We start from the raw sequence: 16,375 nt of genomic DNA, 5'->3' as shown, positions 1-16,375 counted from the left end.
CGGAAGTTGCTAGAGAACCTAATACTAAGCAAAAACTGTTCTATATTTTTTTTCGAAAACTCAATACTTTTTGAGTTATTCCTGGTTGAAAATTGGCCATTTTCATTGAAACTAACACCTTTTCAAACGGTTTTTTGCGAATACCTTAAAAATTATGCATCTAACTAAAAAAACTATATAAAACATTTTTGTAGCTTATAAAATAACAAAGAGATTCTTTCCTTTATGAATCTTTTAGTTATAACACAAAAAGAGATACGGTAAGTGAAAAAATTTGTTTTCTCGGTGCATGCTCAAATCAGTGTATTTAACTTGAAATAACAGAGAAACGGTCGATTTCAGGTGTATAATGCTACCAATAACTTTTGTTGTGCTTGAAAAGACCTTTAAAATAAGCAATATTAAATGTCGATTACATTCAAACTATGCGAGATAAACTGTAAAAAATTTGATGACTAACGTATTTTAAGAAAAAAATGAGAAGTATATTTAACCCCTCATCCACAAGAATTTAAATGCCTCGTTTTCCTTCTACAATACATTTAACTCTAGTGTTCTTTCTATGTTCAAAAAGTTGGACGGGTTTAAAATGAATGGTTTTTGAAAAAAAATAAGATCAAATTATTGAGCGCATTTTAAAATTTTCTTAAAAATCTTCCTTTTTCTCCATGTAATTCGAAAATGATAAGAGATGCCAAAAAAAAGATTTCATACAAAAATGAAGGTTTCTTCTAGGTAAACATTTTGATTTTATTTTTTATAACAGTATCTCTTATCATTTTCAAGTTACATGGAGAAAAAAAGATTTTTAAGAAAATTTAAATATGCGCTCTATAATTTGATCTTATTTTTTTCAAATACCATTCATTTTGAACCCGCTCAACTTTTTGAACATAAAAATGACACTGTAGTAGAATTTATTGTAGAAGGAAAACGATGCATTTAAATTCTTGTGGGTGAAGGGTTAAATATACTTCTCAATTTTTTTCTTAAAATTCGTTAGTCATCATTTTTTTGCAGCATATCTCGCTTAGTTTGAATGTAATCGACATTTCATATCGCTTATTTGAAAGGACTTTTCAAGCACAATAAAAAGTATTGGCAGCATTATATACATAAAATCGACCGTTTCTCTGTTATTTCAAGTTGAATACACTGCTTTGAGCATGCACCAAAAAATCAAACTCTTTTTACCTACCATATCTCTTTTTGTGTTATAACTAGAAGATTGAAGAAGCTAGCTGATCAGACATGGTCGTGAATTGTAAGTTTTTGAATTCCCTCGTGTCTTCTTCGCTTCAGCATCCATCTGGCTTGCAAATTTTAGAAGCCATGGAGGTGTTACGAAGGAAATGGACCAATAAGTTTTCAATTTAAAAATCTTTTAGTAATATTTTAATATTTTTAAATATTATTAATATTGCTATTAGGATTGAAAACTACTTCATCTTTCAATTGCCAGATGACGCTAGTCACCTAGTCCATTCACGTCAGTTGCGGTGTGGTGGATAAACTCTCGGTGTTGGCCACTTAGAGTATGGAGTAGCAGGCCTACGTTCTCTCCGATGAGACTCCAACAAGAGTCTAAAATCGTCGGTTCAGAGTGCTGGACTGCGCTCCGTATTCTAAGTGAAAAATAAGATTGTTTTGCCTTCGCATTGCAACTGAATAAAAAATGGAATTTTTCTTTCATTTTATTCCAATTTAAAATTAGTCAAATCCAAATACCGCACCGAACAATACCCAGTAACCCAAAACCTAACCAGCATCTGAAAGAATATCAGAGCTGTCTCAGAGCAGCAAAGCACGAGCCACTACAATCAGCCAGACACTCAAAAGTGGTTCGTCTGTAGTCGTTCATTTAAAACAATGTTTTGCTGCACGGTGGCGGACACCAGTGTCCTAGTCTGAAAGGGTACTAATTAAATACTGAATGACCTGATTCAGAAAAGATATACATGAAGAAACAACGCTATTACAATACTTAATAGCTTCTTTAGGTACTGCGATAATAATAAGCACCGTAATATTATAAATATTATACGATAATTATTATAAATAACAATATGCTATCCAAAAGGTCACTAACTGAAAAAATTAATGTGAGTACGATTTACCTTGCTCGTTGTTCCCTCTTGTCATATATTTTTCTATTTCATTGTATTTTTATTGTTGTGATTCTACGGTACTTATCCCACTTCAAAAGTTACGTAATGAGAGTAAAAACTAGATATATTAAAATAAATTCTTGATCAAGGTAAAGAGGTAACGAGGCCAGTTGTTTTCAGGTTAACACGTTGTTTCTAACACGCTACTAACGCAATTCATTCGACTTATGTAGTAAAAACTATATGGTACTATTATTTTGCTATTTTAATCTTCAATGGTTGGTAGTATAAAATTATTTATTTACTGCATATACATGCAAGAGAGATAATAAAAACACATATATTTTCATCGAAAATAGCTTAATAAAGATTACTGTTAATTTCAATTGTTTCATATATTACATCAATCGACAAATAATAATTAAGTTAGTCAATTTTTTTTTTATTTCCATTTACATTAGTGATTCAGCCAGTAGCACCTAGATTGATAAACTAATTCTGGCGATTCTACAATAAAAATTTTTCGTACTCCCTAGTTTCCGAGACAGCCAACATCAACCTGTCATAATCGAAATAGGCATACAAATTCCTATCGTTCAATCCACACCGAGACTCTGTTGGAATTTTAACAAAGCAACTTGGCCCGAATATACAAAAGAGCTGGACACCTGCATTCGCTTCATTGACCCAAAAGCCAACAACTATCACCGTTTTTTGGAATGGTTATCTCTATCTCCAAAAAGCATATTCCCGAGGTTTCCGAAAGGAGTGCATCCCAGGCTGGACGGAAGAAGGCCAAAAACTATATGACGAATTTTTGAAATCAGAGGATCCCGAAATTGGTGACAACTTATTGAAGTCACTAGATTCAACTAGACTTAATAAATGGAAGTCAACCGTACAACATATTTCTCCTGTTCCAGTCGGAAGACATGGGGACTAATCCGCAAACTGGATGAAGCAAGCAGATCACAACACTTAAACAAATCAACAATTGACCCAAATATGATAGCTAATAGAATAATTGAGAACTCCCGAGCTCCTCTGAGAAAACTCATAAATCGACCGTAAGAAGAGCAAATACTCCCTCTTCATCAGAATACTCACGTGCCTTCTCATTGGATGAAATAAACGAAGCGCGTAACGAAACCAAAGTACAAAAACACGGCAGTGGCTCAAGAAACTCTTCAGCGACATTGTGACTACAGCTGTTCTACCCACACCAAAAATTCAAAAGAACAAAAATTAACGCAATCCAGAAGCCTGGCAAAGACAACAAGTCGGCTGTCTACGACACTGTTTGGATAGAGGGCCTTATTTATAAGTTATTGAAAATCATACCCTACCTCAAAACTTGACAGCTGATAAACAATGTACTAATAGACTGTTTCAGGCATATATGAATGACGCATAGAGTAACGTTTACTAGAAAACAAGACTCAAGGTTTACCTCAAGGCTCAATGCTAGCTCCTTTATTATTTAACCTTTATACGCAGATATAGCTTCAACAAAATCGAGAAAATTCGCTTATGCTGACGACTTGGACATTGGCTTCCAAGAGAATAGTAAAGAAATAGGAGAACGAGCTTAAACGAGGACTTACTACACTAAGTATCTACTTTAAGAACTGGTGCTTACGCCCTAACAAAATAAAAGCTGAAATCTGTCATTTTCACCTATCGAATCAACTTCCGGGCGATACTCTCCAGTGTAACTCTAAATGATCCAGCTATCAAGCATAACAACAACCCCAAATATCTAGGCGTCATACTTTATAGAACACTCACCTTCAAAAGTTATCTTACAAACGCAGCCGGTAAACTGAGAACAAGAAACAATATAATAACAAAACTTGCTGGAACAATTTGGAGTGTTCCTGAAGATATACTTCGAACCCCCGCTCTAGCTGTGTTTTTTTTTTTCAGTGGCAGAATATTGTGCACCAGTATGGCTAAATAGTGCATATACATACAAACAAAATCGATATCGAACTTAATCAAACTATGATAATAATCACTATAACAATAAGATCAACCCCCAGTGAGATGGCTCTCCGCTTTGAACAATTTTGCTCCGCCAGATCTACGCTGTATAGCAGCATTAGTGCGAGAGTAACAGAAAAGTGTAGGCAACGTACAATTGTCAACCCATCAAGATATACCACAGATCTCAAAAGAGCACCATCGACTGATATCTAGAAGTGCTCCAATCAGATCTGCACGAAAAATTGGTGAATATTATGATTTATGATATGCATAGGCAATGGTCAACAAGATGAATGCCAAGAATAGGATGAGATTATATTCAGATATCCACCCCAACTCAAGGTTTCATTGGATCAAATCTGCTCCGGTCCAACTGGGCGAGGTTTAATAGCATACGTACCGGATATGGTAAATGTGCCGATTCGCTGTTCAAATGGGGTCATGCAGAAAGTGCGATTGCGGATCATCTAGACAGACCATAAGCTATTGTGTTTCAGACTACCCATATCATGTCTACCGTGGTAGCCTCCAGTACTTTGTGGAATGTTCCCCAAAAGCAATTGAATGGCTATGTAAATTAGACATTAATATTATTTAGTTTCACTCATTCTATTTTAGTGTTTTGCATAATATATTTGTGTATTTATCGTACTGTAAAACGTGTATACGCTAGCATACGTATCCACTAAATAAAAAAATAAACTAAAAATTCTTTTTCTTCTTCTTCAGCCCTTCTCTATCTTTTAAATTTAGGCGTCTCTCATTACTCTCCAGTTTCTCTATTGAAGGCTAGCGAATACAAATTTAGTCTTAGTCACATATTTGTCGTCCTACACGTCTATGGTATCCAACAAGTCACATTTTCACTCCAGGTTTCTTTTCTTTAGCCACATGTCCGGGTAACTCCATTATGAAGAACATACCCTTTGTAATAGGTCTTCGACTTTTGTTCATTAATTAATCCATTTGTTAGTTTTTCTGTTTAAAGTTATTCCTAAGAACTTTCTTTCTGTAGATCTACAGTGTACTTGTAGTTTAGTGAGTCTTCTTGTCCAACACCCATGTTTCACAGCCATATTTGGTGACTTTTTCAGTGACTGTGACAGGATTCGTTTAGTGTAGATTTTCGTTTCAACTTTATAGAAATTCTCATGTTTATAAAATATTTTACACATCTAGACATTCTTGAGTACATAATGCATTCTTGGGTATTCTTCAACAAAGGGTTTTTATGGACCGTCTCACTGGATCCTGAATCTTAAGAAGAGCTCCAGAATCTCCAAATTTTACCCTTTTTCGGAGTGGGAAAGTTAATTTCCTGATCCAAGGAAGGGAAGACAAAAGGCACACTGGAAGAAAAGCAAATAGCAACCAGCTCCAGTCAAACCTTCTTTTTTAAAAAATTAAAAGCGAAGCGCAGCTATTAATGGCTAATATGTTTCAATGACAGTTTAAATTTACCATAAGGTAAAGCAAAAAACATATTATTATACATATTTGAAGTTATGAATGTTTTTTGTATGCAGAATTACATGTTAACTTTTATTTCAACACGTACCTACCTACTGATAATTATTGCTAAAACGTGACTGGAAAAGTTTATAACGAACGGTTTGTTCAATTCTTAAAATATTAGTTGGGAAAACGTATTATTGTTATATATACATACACAATACTTCATTCCAGATTACAGTGGCTTATTTTGAAAAGATATAATCCTACCAAAAAATCCTATAAGCGTTTTAACATTTAGCTAATTGACACAAGAATACATTTAAAAAAGAGCGTGGCACTTCGGGAGTATCGAAACAACTAAATATATCTTATAATTTGTTTCGATTCGTTTCGGTTCGATTCAATTTGATTTTTAGTTTTAGTATAAAAACATGTGTCGCACTATATTTTTTGGAAAAATTGAATATATCAAGAATGAAGCCAATCAAGAATTGAAAATTCAGAACCCATTTTTAGTTTTTGTATAAAAAATGCTGCTCTATATTTTTTGAAAAAACTAAACAAATCAACCCCAAAAGGTTTGAAACAACCCCGAACCAGTCAGTAGTATAAAGTTCGGGATCTACACTTAGTTTTACCATAAAACATGTCACACATTTTTTTGAAAAAATTGAACAAATCACCCTTATATAATTGAAACGGCCCCGAAAGCTGCCAATCATAGATTTGGAATCTGTATTTAGTTATACCATAAAAACATGTGTCGCACTATATTTTTGGAAAAAATTGAATAATTCACACCCATAGGGTTAAAACTACCCCAAACCCAGTCAATTATATAAAATTCGGGATCTATGCTTGAAATCACCCAAAACCAGTCAAACAATAGATAATTCGGGATCTGGACTTAATTTACTAAGAAAGTTAAAATAAGTGTTTAGATATGAGTATATTACGGTATACCGTAAGGTTACTACACGTGTCTCGATTTTTCAAATGACGCCAAATTTGACAAAGATTTTAGGCCCGCTAAAAACACCATACCGAGCGATAAGAAGTATTCACTTCAAAATACATTGTAAATGGGACATAAGCTTCACGGGATATATTCATACGTAGACTTCTATCTTTGTATTGTGAGCTTAATAAAAATAATTAATTTGGAATGAAACTAAGGAGAAAATGTTATGTAATTTAACATGTAATTTAACATACATGTACATCGTTTTCACCCATGGCCTCGATGTTCTGGCCATTTTGCATATCGAATCCACCGGGCTGTATTTTTCCTCTGACTATATTTAAAACATAAAAAAACATAAATGTCATTTGAAAAGGATTCTACAGTTCTTAGCATCTCATCTAGTTGGTTTCGAGTGGAAGCCATTAATTTCAAATCATCCATATACAACAGATGATTAAGCTTTGCCACCACATTGTTGTTATTTTTGATGCTAAAACCTGCGTCAGTGGAGTTCAATAGCTGAGATAGTGGATTCATAGCTAGACAGAACCACAGTGGACTTAACGAATCTAATTGGAAAAGGCCCCGGCTGATTGCGATATTTTCAGTTTCGATGTTATTTTCACCAGGTATTTGAAGGTGAATTCTAGTCTTCCACTCTGTCATTATATGCTGTAAAAAGGTTTATTATATTATCATCGATTTTATATATTCTCAATATATCGATAAGCCATTCATGCGGTACTGAATTAAAAGCCTTCTTGTAATCAATAAAGGCAGTAAATAGGTTCCTCTTTTTGAAATATGCTTGATTAGAAATGACTGAGTCGATGATAAGTTGTTCTTTGCAACCCATGGAACCCTTAGCGCATCCTTTCTGTTGAGGCTCTATGATATTGTTCAGTGCACAGTGTTGGTAGATACGCAAGGCTACACAGGTTGTGACCAATTTATATAAAGTTGGAAGACAAGTAATTGGGCGGTATTTGGCTGGATCTTGGGTGTTATTTTGATCCTTCGGTATTAAATAAGTGGTTCCCTGAGTTAGAAATAATGGTGTTTCCTGCGGATTAGAAATAACATTATTAATTAGTGTTGATAAGCAATCATCAACACTCCAAAACTTCTTAAGCCAGAAGTTTTGAACTCCGTCTGGTCCAGGAGATTTCCAGTTATGAAGCTCTTTGATGATATTTGATACTTCTTCAGTGGTGAAGGGTTCATAGAGAGTAGTAGTGTACTGTTGGCAGTTCTGTGTCGTATCTTCTATCCATCCAGCATTGTTGTTAAGAGCAGCTGGTGTGGAAAGTTGATTTCCCCAAAACTCATGAATTCCTTCTTGGCTTGGGTAAGACTTATCAAGATTTTCTACGGTGGAACTGTGTTTTCGATAGAAGGCTTTCTCAGCAGTCTCAAAAAGGGCATTGTCGGATTTTCGGTTGTTACTCACTTTGTACCTTATTAGTCGTCCTGAATAAACGGAGAGTTTTTGTTTTAATATATCCAGGCACTGTTGGGCTGTGTTGTTTTCTGGATCATATCTTGAGTGTCTTGCAGTACTCAGTATTATTTCTTCAGCTCTCCTGATGACTTTTCTACTTCGTACACCTCGTATATATTCTGTGACTTGACCAATATCCCTGTGCAGTAATTCAATCTTTCCGAGCAGTCTTTTTTCCCAGGGTGCAATTCTGTTACCAGTCCTTCCGTTGTTAGTACCCCGTCGTGTTCTTATCTTAACGCCCATTACATTAGCAATTGCTGTTGCTGCACAGTAGATTAGCATGTGCAAATATTCTAATGTGTGGGCTTCTACGACATAATTGGGTAGGACTTCAGTGTTCACAATTTGTAACAGCGCCCCTAGTTTCTTACAAGAGTTTATTCGTGGTAGCGGTGATCTGCTAAGTGGGTTTGTTCCGTTAAACTCCTGTACTGCACGTGCCATTTCGCTTACTAGGTTATCACGTAACTCGTTGTTTTCCTGCTCTGTATTGTCAGGTTGAGCTTCTTGTATGGGAAGCTCAGGAATCTGCTCATGACCTTCAACAGGGACTTGATCTTCAATTACTACATCGTTATAAATCTCCCGTTCGACTTCGCTTCTGATGGTATTGCGTCTAGTCTCTGGGATAAGGTTGTTTCTTATAATTACCCGGTATTGGTCTGATACTCGTTGCTCCGATACTTGAATATCTGGGTACGTTCTGCAAAATTCGGCATACATCTGTTGTCGGTAGCCGATTGTTTCTTGACCGAGGTTTGTCACCTTGTAGTAGAAGCGCAAAATGTTTTCATTAATGGACACAGTCCATTTCATGCGCTGCCTCGGTCGTCCCGCTTGAGTGAGCGCCGGCTGATGATCCAGCGCAGCACCTTCGGCGGGTGGAGCTCTTGTTGTTGTTTGGCTCGCTTGTGGTTGTGGTTGTGGTTGGGCTGTAGCTGATTGTATGACAGGGGCCCGCCTCCTCAACACCCTGCCACCGACGTCACGCATGCTGTCACGTCCAGCGCCGGTTCCAGACGTGCCCTGGCGATCCCCAGGCAGCGATCCTAAACATAAATTATTATTCTCCATTCTCATTGAATTATTATTCTCATTGATTGTTTTATTATTTTAAATAAAAGTACATAACCTCAAGAATACTCTCTTCAAATCTATTGAAGCAAAATTACCGAAAATACAACATGTTAAATATCCCTACCTTCGACTCGCTCTGCAGCAGTTTCGCGGCAGCGCTCTAGAGCGTAGTGAGCAACGGTCAACAGGTGTTCCCATTCCGTAAATTACTCCGCAATTTAAAAACATATTCCGGTATGCATCCCTTTACGATTTGACAAACAAAAAAGAAATTGAAAATAAAAGTTAACAACACTTTAAACACTTTTTTCTCAAAACTGCTTTTTTCAAAGGCGGTATACATTTTAACTCAAAAACTACTTGACCGATCTTCCTGAAATTTTGTATATATTTGCTTTGGACATTTGGTGAGGTAGCGCTGCCGAGAAATGTTTTGTTTTATGCTTATTTTTTGTTTAAAAATAATAAATATGTTGATTTTCACTCTTTTTGCAAAAAAAATCGTTTTTTTTTATTTCTTAGTGATACCAAAAAGTCAAAAATCGATAAAACTGAAAATTCGACAGCGTTGCCTCGAGAAGCTCACAAGCTAATATTTTTTTATTTTTTTGTTTAGCATGATCCAATAATGAGTTCGGATGTCCACCGCAAAATCCATTGTTCTTTGGGGTGTCTTTAAAAATTTGCCACCGTGTTGGCTTATTTTTCCTTGAATTTATTTTTGAATATCCTATGAATTGTACTAAATATGCCAATTTAATTTAAATATAAAATAATTCTACCATACTTTCAAAAAAAATCGCTTGAAATGTTAATTTCAAACGTTACGTCTCCCTGCTACCTTAAGAATAGCTATTACAAGATTTTGATAGACAACCCATGCAAGTCATATTTGTCTATGTATGAAATTTAATAAAAAAAATGTTTCACCCGAAAAACAGATAGGTGAAAGTCGACCTAGATTCGGATCTTAGACTATAACTGGTATTAGGGGAGTGCAATTAGAACGGAAACATGCATTGTTTCGGAAAAATTCAAACAAGCTTATATTTTTGTAAAACTTTTTTTGTTAGTTTATATACATGTTAAAGTAACAAGTTCTACTCGAAGATTTGGCCGCTAATTGTTTATTAATTGTTTAAACAATAACAATTATTTTGTATAAATAATTTTAAAAATATCGATAAATTCATTATTTTACTTTGATCAGATATGTTTCTATCTTGTTTTTGATTATGCTGAATCCGAATATGGCATTGCAATTTGAAAATTCTTATAAAGAAGCTCTTATACAGTGTGTCTGCAAAGCCAGGAAGCACATGTAAAACTTTTTTATTATCAATTTTACGAAAAAAACTTATTCTTAATAAAATGCTCTGGATAGTCAAAAATCTAAAACTCAGCCATCAGATATCAAATTTTATCAATTTTATAAGAGTTATGCCAAAAATATTAATTTCGTTAAAGAGTAAAGTACATACCTTTATATTCCAGAATATCAAAAAATGCTATTATGAAAAGTTGTTTGAAATTAAAAACAATGTCTAAATATACAATTACATCATTGTAATCGAAAAAAAAATTTCAATTTTTTCTCTAATTACGGATTAGGGATGGCGGTTTTTGAAAAAACACCGGTTTTCGGTTATACCGGTTTTTTGCTTACGGTTTAACCTGGCGGTTATAACCGGCCAAAAAAACCGGTTTTTGGAAAAACCGGTTTTCGGTTTTTTTAATCCAATAGGTTAAAGTTACATTTACAATACACTTTAGTTTGCGATATTCCATTCGACTCGATATCAATATGATCAAAATTAGTACTATCGAAAGAACATGTATTACTTTTAACATGTTTGCATATTTGTAGAATAGGTACATCTTAACTCATTTAATACTTCCTGTATGAGTGTATCGTTTTGAAAACGTAGCGAAATTCTTGGAGATTCGTATTCGTAATCAGTAATTCGATATTCATAGTCATAGCATTATTTTTGGTAATCAGAAAAAGTCATTCAGCCACTTTCAATGTCAAGAGTTAAGTGTGAAAAATAGATGATGTTTGCGTCTAATTCAACCAGATCACTTCTAATGTAAATATTATGATTACAAATACCTTTTCAAGGAAATATTATAATAAAACTTAATAATTGTTTCTGGCTGATGTGAGATTGCACTTTCAGTTTGCTTCTGTATTTTATAAAATAAAATAAAATTTGAATTATGGTTTTGTTTGGAATAATTACTTGAGAATAATGATTATGATTGGGATCCAAAATAATACCTAACCTAATCCTAATCACCGTAAAAACCTAATAACCGGTTTTTTTACTTTAAAAAGAAAAAACCGGTTATAATTGGGACAAAAAACAACCGGTAAAACCGGCTATTGCGAAGTAAAAAAACCGGTTTTAGGTTTAAACCGTTAGGTTTTTCCCATCCCTGTTACTGATACTCATCATTATTTTATTACAATTATGATAACTATTTTATTATCACTTTTACGAAAAAAAGTTATTCTTCATAAAATGCTCTACCTGGTCTAAAATATAAGATACAATCATCAGATATCAAACTTTTTTAATTTTATACGAGGTATGTAAAAAATATGAATTTTCTTAAGAGTTAAGTGCCTTTATTATTCACAATATTTTAATTAGAAGGATGTAATTGAACACTAAAACAAATTTTTTAATTTTAAACAACTTTTCTTAATAACAATTTTCGATATTGTGAAATATAAAGGTACTTTACTCTTGAGTGAAATTCATATTTTTGACATACCTCGTATAACGTTAATTAAATTTGATATTTGATGATTGCATCTTAGATTATATACGATGCAGAGTATTTTATAAAGAATAACTTTTTTTCGTAAAACTGATATCTAATAAAAAAGTTATCAATAGGTTCCAAGTTACGTATACATACTGTATAAGAGCTAAAAAAATTTTTTTTGCTCAACATTTATTATTGTTAAAACTTATTATTAAATGTATTTTAGGTAAGTTTTACAGAAAAAAGTTTTGATCATTTTGTATAAACATTTTTTTAGCTGGTAATTTTCGGTTTTTGTATTACATTTTTGTTATCTTTCTTAATTTTCTTAAAAGGAAATAGTTTATTTCATTTCTAAAGTAAAATAATTCAGTGCATTTTAAAGATTACATCCTAAGCTTTAAAAAATCACTTATAAAACTGTAATAGATCTGTTCAAACTTGAGTAATACCGTCTTAAATTGGTGGTAATTCTATAAAACTATGAAGATTTCAAAATTACAATTTTTGAGACGTCATCTCATTTGAATTAAACTTTTGAGATTTTTTTGAATGAAACATCATTTATTAATAAGATACTTTAAAGGTAACTTGTGCAAAATTGAGAGTTTTATAAGAAAAATTGTATTAGTTACACATTTTTAAATCATTTTTAAACAAAATTTATGTAAGACTCACTTTCCGCTCACACCATACTTATGCCCATATATTTTGTTTCTTTCTATTACAACCATAAGATAGCTTAATTATTCTTCTTTCATGTCAATTTGTAAAATTTTATTGGATCAATTAGTTAAAGAATTACATTAAAATAACTCAACCGTGCACTTCGCCGTACGTTAGTTTACAGTGCGCCAATGTTTGTGAGAAGGGTGACTTTAGCGTTATAAATAAAAAATTATAGAAGATACAGATTTAATTTTAGAAAATTCTTTATATAAGGTTTTTTTTTGTAAAATTTTCTGAATTTTTCAATGGTCAAGTCAGTTTTTTTCTAAAATTTATATCTTCGAAGTTATTTAAAAAAACATCAAATTTCGTAGTTCATTTGTTTAATAAAAAATGAGGCACCCACTTCTCGAGTAGAACTTTTTGATATGTTGTTTATTAAACATTTCTTAATGAAATTACAAAAAGTTCTATCTTTTCTGATTTTTTCCGAAGTGAAAATCTATATGCACTCCCCTATATTAACACCATTTATTGTTGTTTAATACTGTGACGTAGATATTAGTTGCTCTCTATTTTGTGTCAAATTCCACTTCTTATCTCACTATTCTTGATAGTGATTCATAACATCTGTTCGCATTTCGAATTAGACCAACTGCAAGCAATATTTATATTTTGTTAGAACTTGCATTCGAGATAAGAAAGGTTAAACTTCACATTGAAATATCGTTGTTCTTGAACTTATGATCAAAAGTGGTTTGTAGTCGTCCCAGAAATCTAGATATTTATTAGTTTATCAAACAAAATATAAAGAACATTTAAATAATGTAAATTATACCAAGAAAACAGAAACTTGTTTTTAACCCAGTGCCGTCAGTATGCTAAAATATTAATTGAAGCCATAAGTTGGTTAAACAAACCATACTTGATTATGACGCAATACAAGTGAAATGAACTTGTTTATTTATTAATTGGATGAAGAGGAAAGTTTTCAGAATTCTATATGTTTTTGTCAATTTAGGTCTAAATTGTTGAAATTATTTATGTTTTATAAAAGTGTTCATTAATTAGCTGTGTCCACACTCAGAGCCGCCGAGAGAGATGAGCGGGCCCCGGTAAGAGGTGAAGAGCGGGCCCCGGCAAAAAGTGAAGAGCGAAAAAATCGTTTAATTTTTATAGAAATAAAATTATCAATAATAAATAATAAGAAACATTTCAAATATAACTTTTATTAAATTTTGATTATATTTTTATAATAGTGAAAATAGTTACAATACCAGTACTTTTCAAAACAACTTTACACAAAACCAGAGTTTTTTGATTGGCAAAGATGTCTATAATTTTCGAAAAATCGCATGACTTTACCAAATTATTCTCAATGCACAAAGTTGCTAGGTCAGTTAACCGATCCTGTTTCATTGTAGATCTCATAGCATTTTTTATGCGAGAAAGAAAACTAAAGGATATTTTCCCTTTTGCGACTACCACCGGTAATGTGCAAAATATTCTTGACGCTATAACGATGTTAGGAAATACATAATGATTAAAATTTGGGATGTTTAATTTTATTATGTAAATTTATTGGAGAAAGTTAAGATTCACAAATATTCTCCTTGTACATCGCTCTATCGTCTTCTTTATAAAACTCGCGCAACCAATCATTTTTTTCTTAATATTCTTAAGGTGATACAGTAGCGATCAACAGGTAGCAAAAACGCGTTCCAAGATTGCGGCTGTAATTGTGAATATTTTTCGAGATATCTGGCACACGTATTCGTAATATAATAAAGAATGGCGGTACACAGCCCCATTTTAAAAAAATATTAATATGTGGAAATTACTCTGTAATTAAATACAATATTAAAAAAACGAGCCTGTACCGCCATTAAGAAGAACAAAAAAATATACTTTCTTTAAATAAACTTTTTTATACGATGCCTAGATTTTGTGTCATTTTGGAACTACTAAAATTTTTTATTCCATAAACTCTTCTCGAATAGCTTCTGCATCGTTAGAAACATTTCGGAAAATTCTGTGAAGTTGACTCACACCAGTATCACTAGCAGTTATCTGTCTCCAAGTGCCGGGAATTATCCGGTCTGTGGAAGCATCCTCGTTATCGAATGATGCAGTGGGTGAAATAAATATTTAACACAGTATCTTAAATGTTTACCTCAATTGACTTACGAAAAACTCTGAATGCCGATAATAATAAACCAAATCCATTTTCAACCAGACGCCTTACTCTTGACAGTCGATAATTGTGCACTCTCCTTGGAGAACCTTTATTCAGATTTACCGTGAAAAGTTTCATAATGTGACGTATCAAAGGGAAAGTATCATCTGCCACCAAATCATAAAGAATTGACTTTTCGCGACCAGGCAAAGGTTCATCACTTGGTCGAGATTTTGCTGAAGTCTGTGTTTTTAAAAACGCTTCCGTCAGATATTCAACCTTGGCAGCCGATGCTGACGTAAATAAAATTGTAGTTACTGTCCACAACTGTCATGAACACAATACTATGGATACCTTATGGTTGTAAAACTCAGCTACTGTATTTTACTGGTCGTTGTATTAAGATGTTCTTGCTATCAAGAGCTCCAATACAGTTTGTACAGTTGCTGTCACATTTCTCTATTAATGGCCTAACCATATACAGAATTATAACTAACCATTGTTGTGAAAGTTGTTTTTTGACATCATTGTAAAGTCTTTAACCTTTAACTGCACGCGCTGGCGTATTTTGTACGCCAGATATGAGAATTCTACTGCAAATATATTTAAAAATTTAATTTTTGACCTTGTTTATCTCTCTAACCTATCACTGGAATGTGCTTTACAATTTGGTTTTAGTTTCGTTATAATCGGTTTTCTGGGAGGATCGTAATTTACACTTTATGATTTGTTGTTTCCGGTGGTGGACAATATACGTCACGATTATATTAATATAGGTAGTAATATAAGTACATATTTCAATTGTTTTTTAGTCATTATGGCACAAAATATATTTTTCTTTATAAACAATACTTTTTCTCCTGTAAAAAATCACATTTCAAAAATTTTTTTATTAGTAATTTCAAAATCCAGTTATTCCGTGATTCCAGTTATAAATCCCAATTGGCTCACTGAGAAGGAACTCCAAGTATTCACTGATGCCGAATAAGGTTTATACAAACAACTAAGTATATTTTTTCAAAACAAAAATAAACAAATCCGCTGTTTTTAAGTGTATTTTCTTGTGGCGTATAAAGTACGCCACGCGTGTAGTTATGTTATAACTTGATGCGCGGGTAGTTAAAGGTTAAGAAACACATTGTCGTTGTCGTTGCCTTCTAAATCCTTTAGAATACAAAAATTACGAGTCTTAAAATAACTCTTCGTCCAAGTTTTTCGTTACAATATTTTACGTTTTTTAATTTTCTTAGCCCTACTAGCAAAATAGCGTCACTTTCATCTATCGTGAATAGACTGAAATGCACTGTGTGTGGACAGGATAAAAGGATGCGCGTAGCGCACACCGGAAGACATGCCTTAACGAAAGTTGAATTGAATGTTGAAAGGAACGTTGAAACGCATGTTGAAAGTGAAATCGTACCAGTGTGGAAATAGCTATTTAGACATATGTATATTTTAAAATAAAATTAAAGTTTTATTAATATACAGTATGGTGCAAATGAAAGGAATAAATTCGTTATTTCGTAAGCTGGCGATTTTAAAAAAAAAATCCCGGAACAGGTCGATTTTCATTTTTTTTTTTGGCATATATAGCATACTTGTAACGTCATCCATCTAGGCGTAATGACGTCATCGATGATATTTTTAAATAAGAATAGGGT

The 16,375-nt window shown here is 33.1% G+C and overlaps 1 protein-coding gene across 1 annotated transcript in view; it reads right to left on the bottom strand.

Moving 5' to 3' along the window:
* LOC114328599 (ATP-binding cassette sub-family G member 1) overlaps positions 1-16,375 on the bottom strand; it is a gene marked incomplete in the record, with an annotated part of 266,280 nt that overhangs the window by 125,303 nt on the left and 124,602 nt on the right.

This window comes from Diabrotica virgifera, chromosome 1, assembly GCF_917563875.1.
Source record: "Diabrotica virgifera virgifera chromosome 1, PGI_DIABVI_V3a".
In the NCBI taxonomy this organism is placed as follows: domain Eukaryota; kingdom Metazoa; phylum Arthropoda; class Insecta; order Coleoptera; family Chrysomelidae; genus Diabrotica; species Diabrotica virgifera.
Note: the sequence above shows the minus strand (reverse complement) of the source record. Positions and strands in the feature narration are given on the sequence as shown.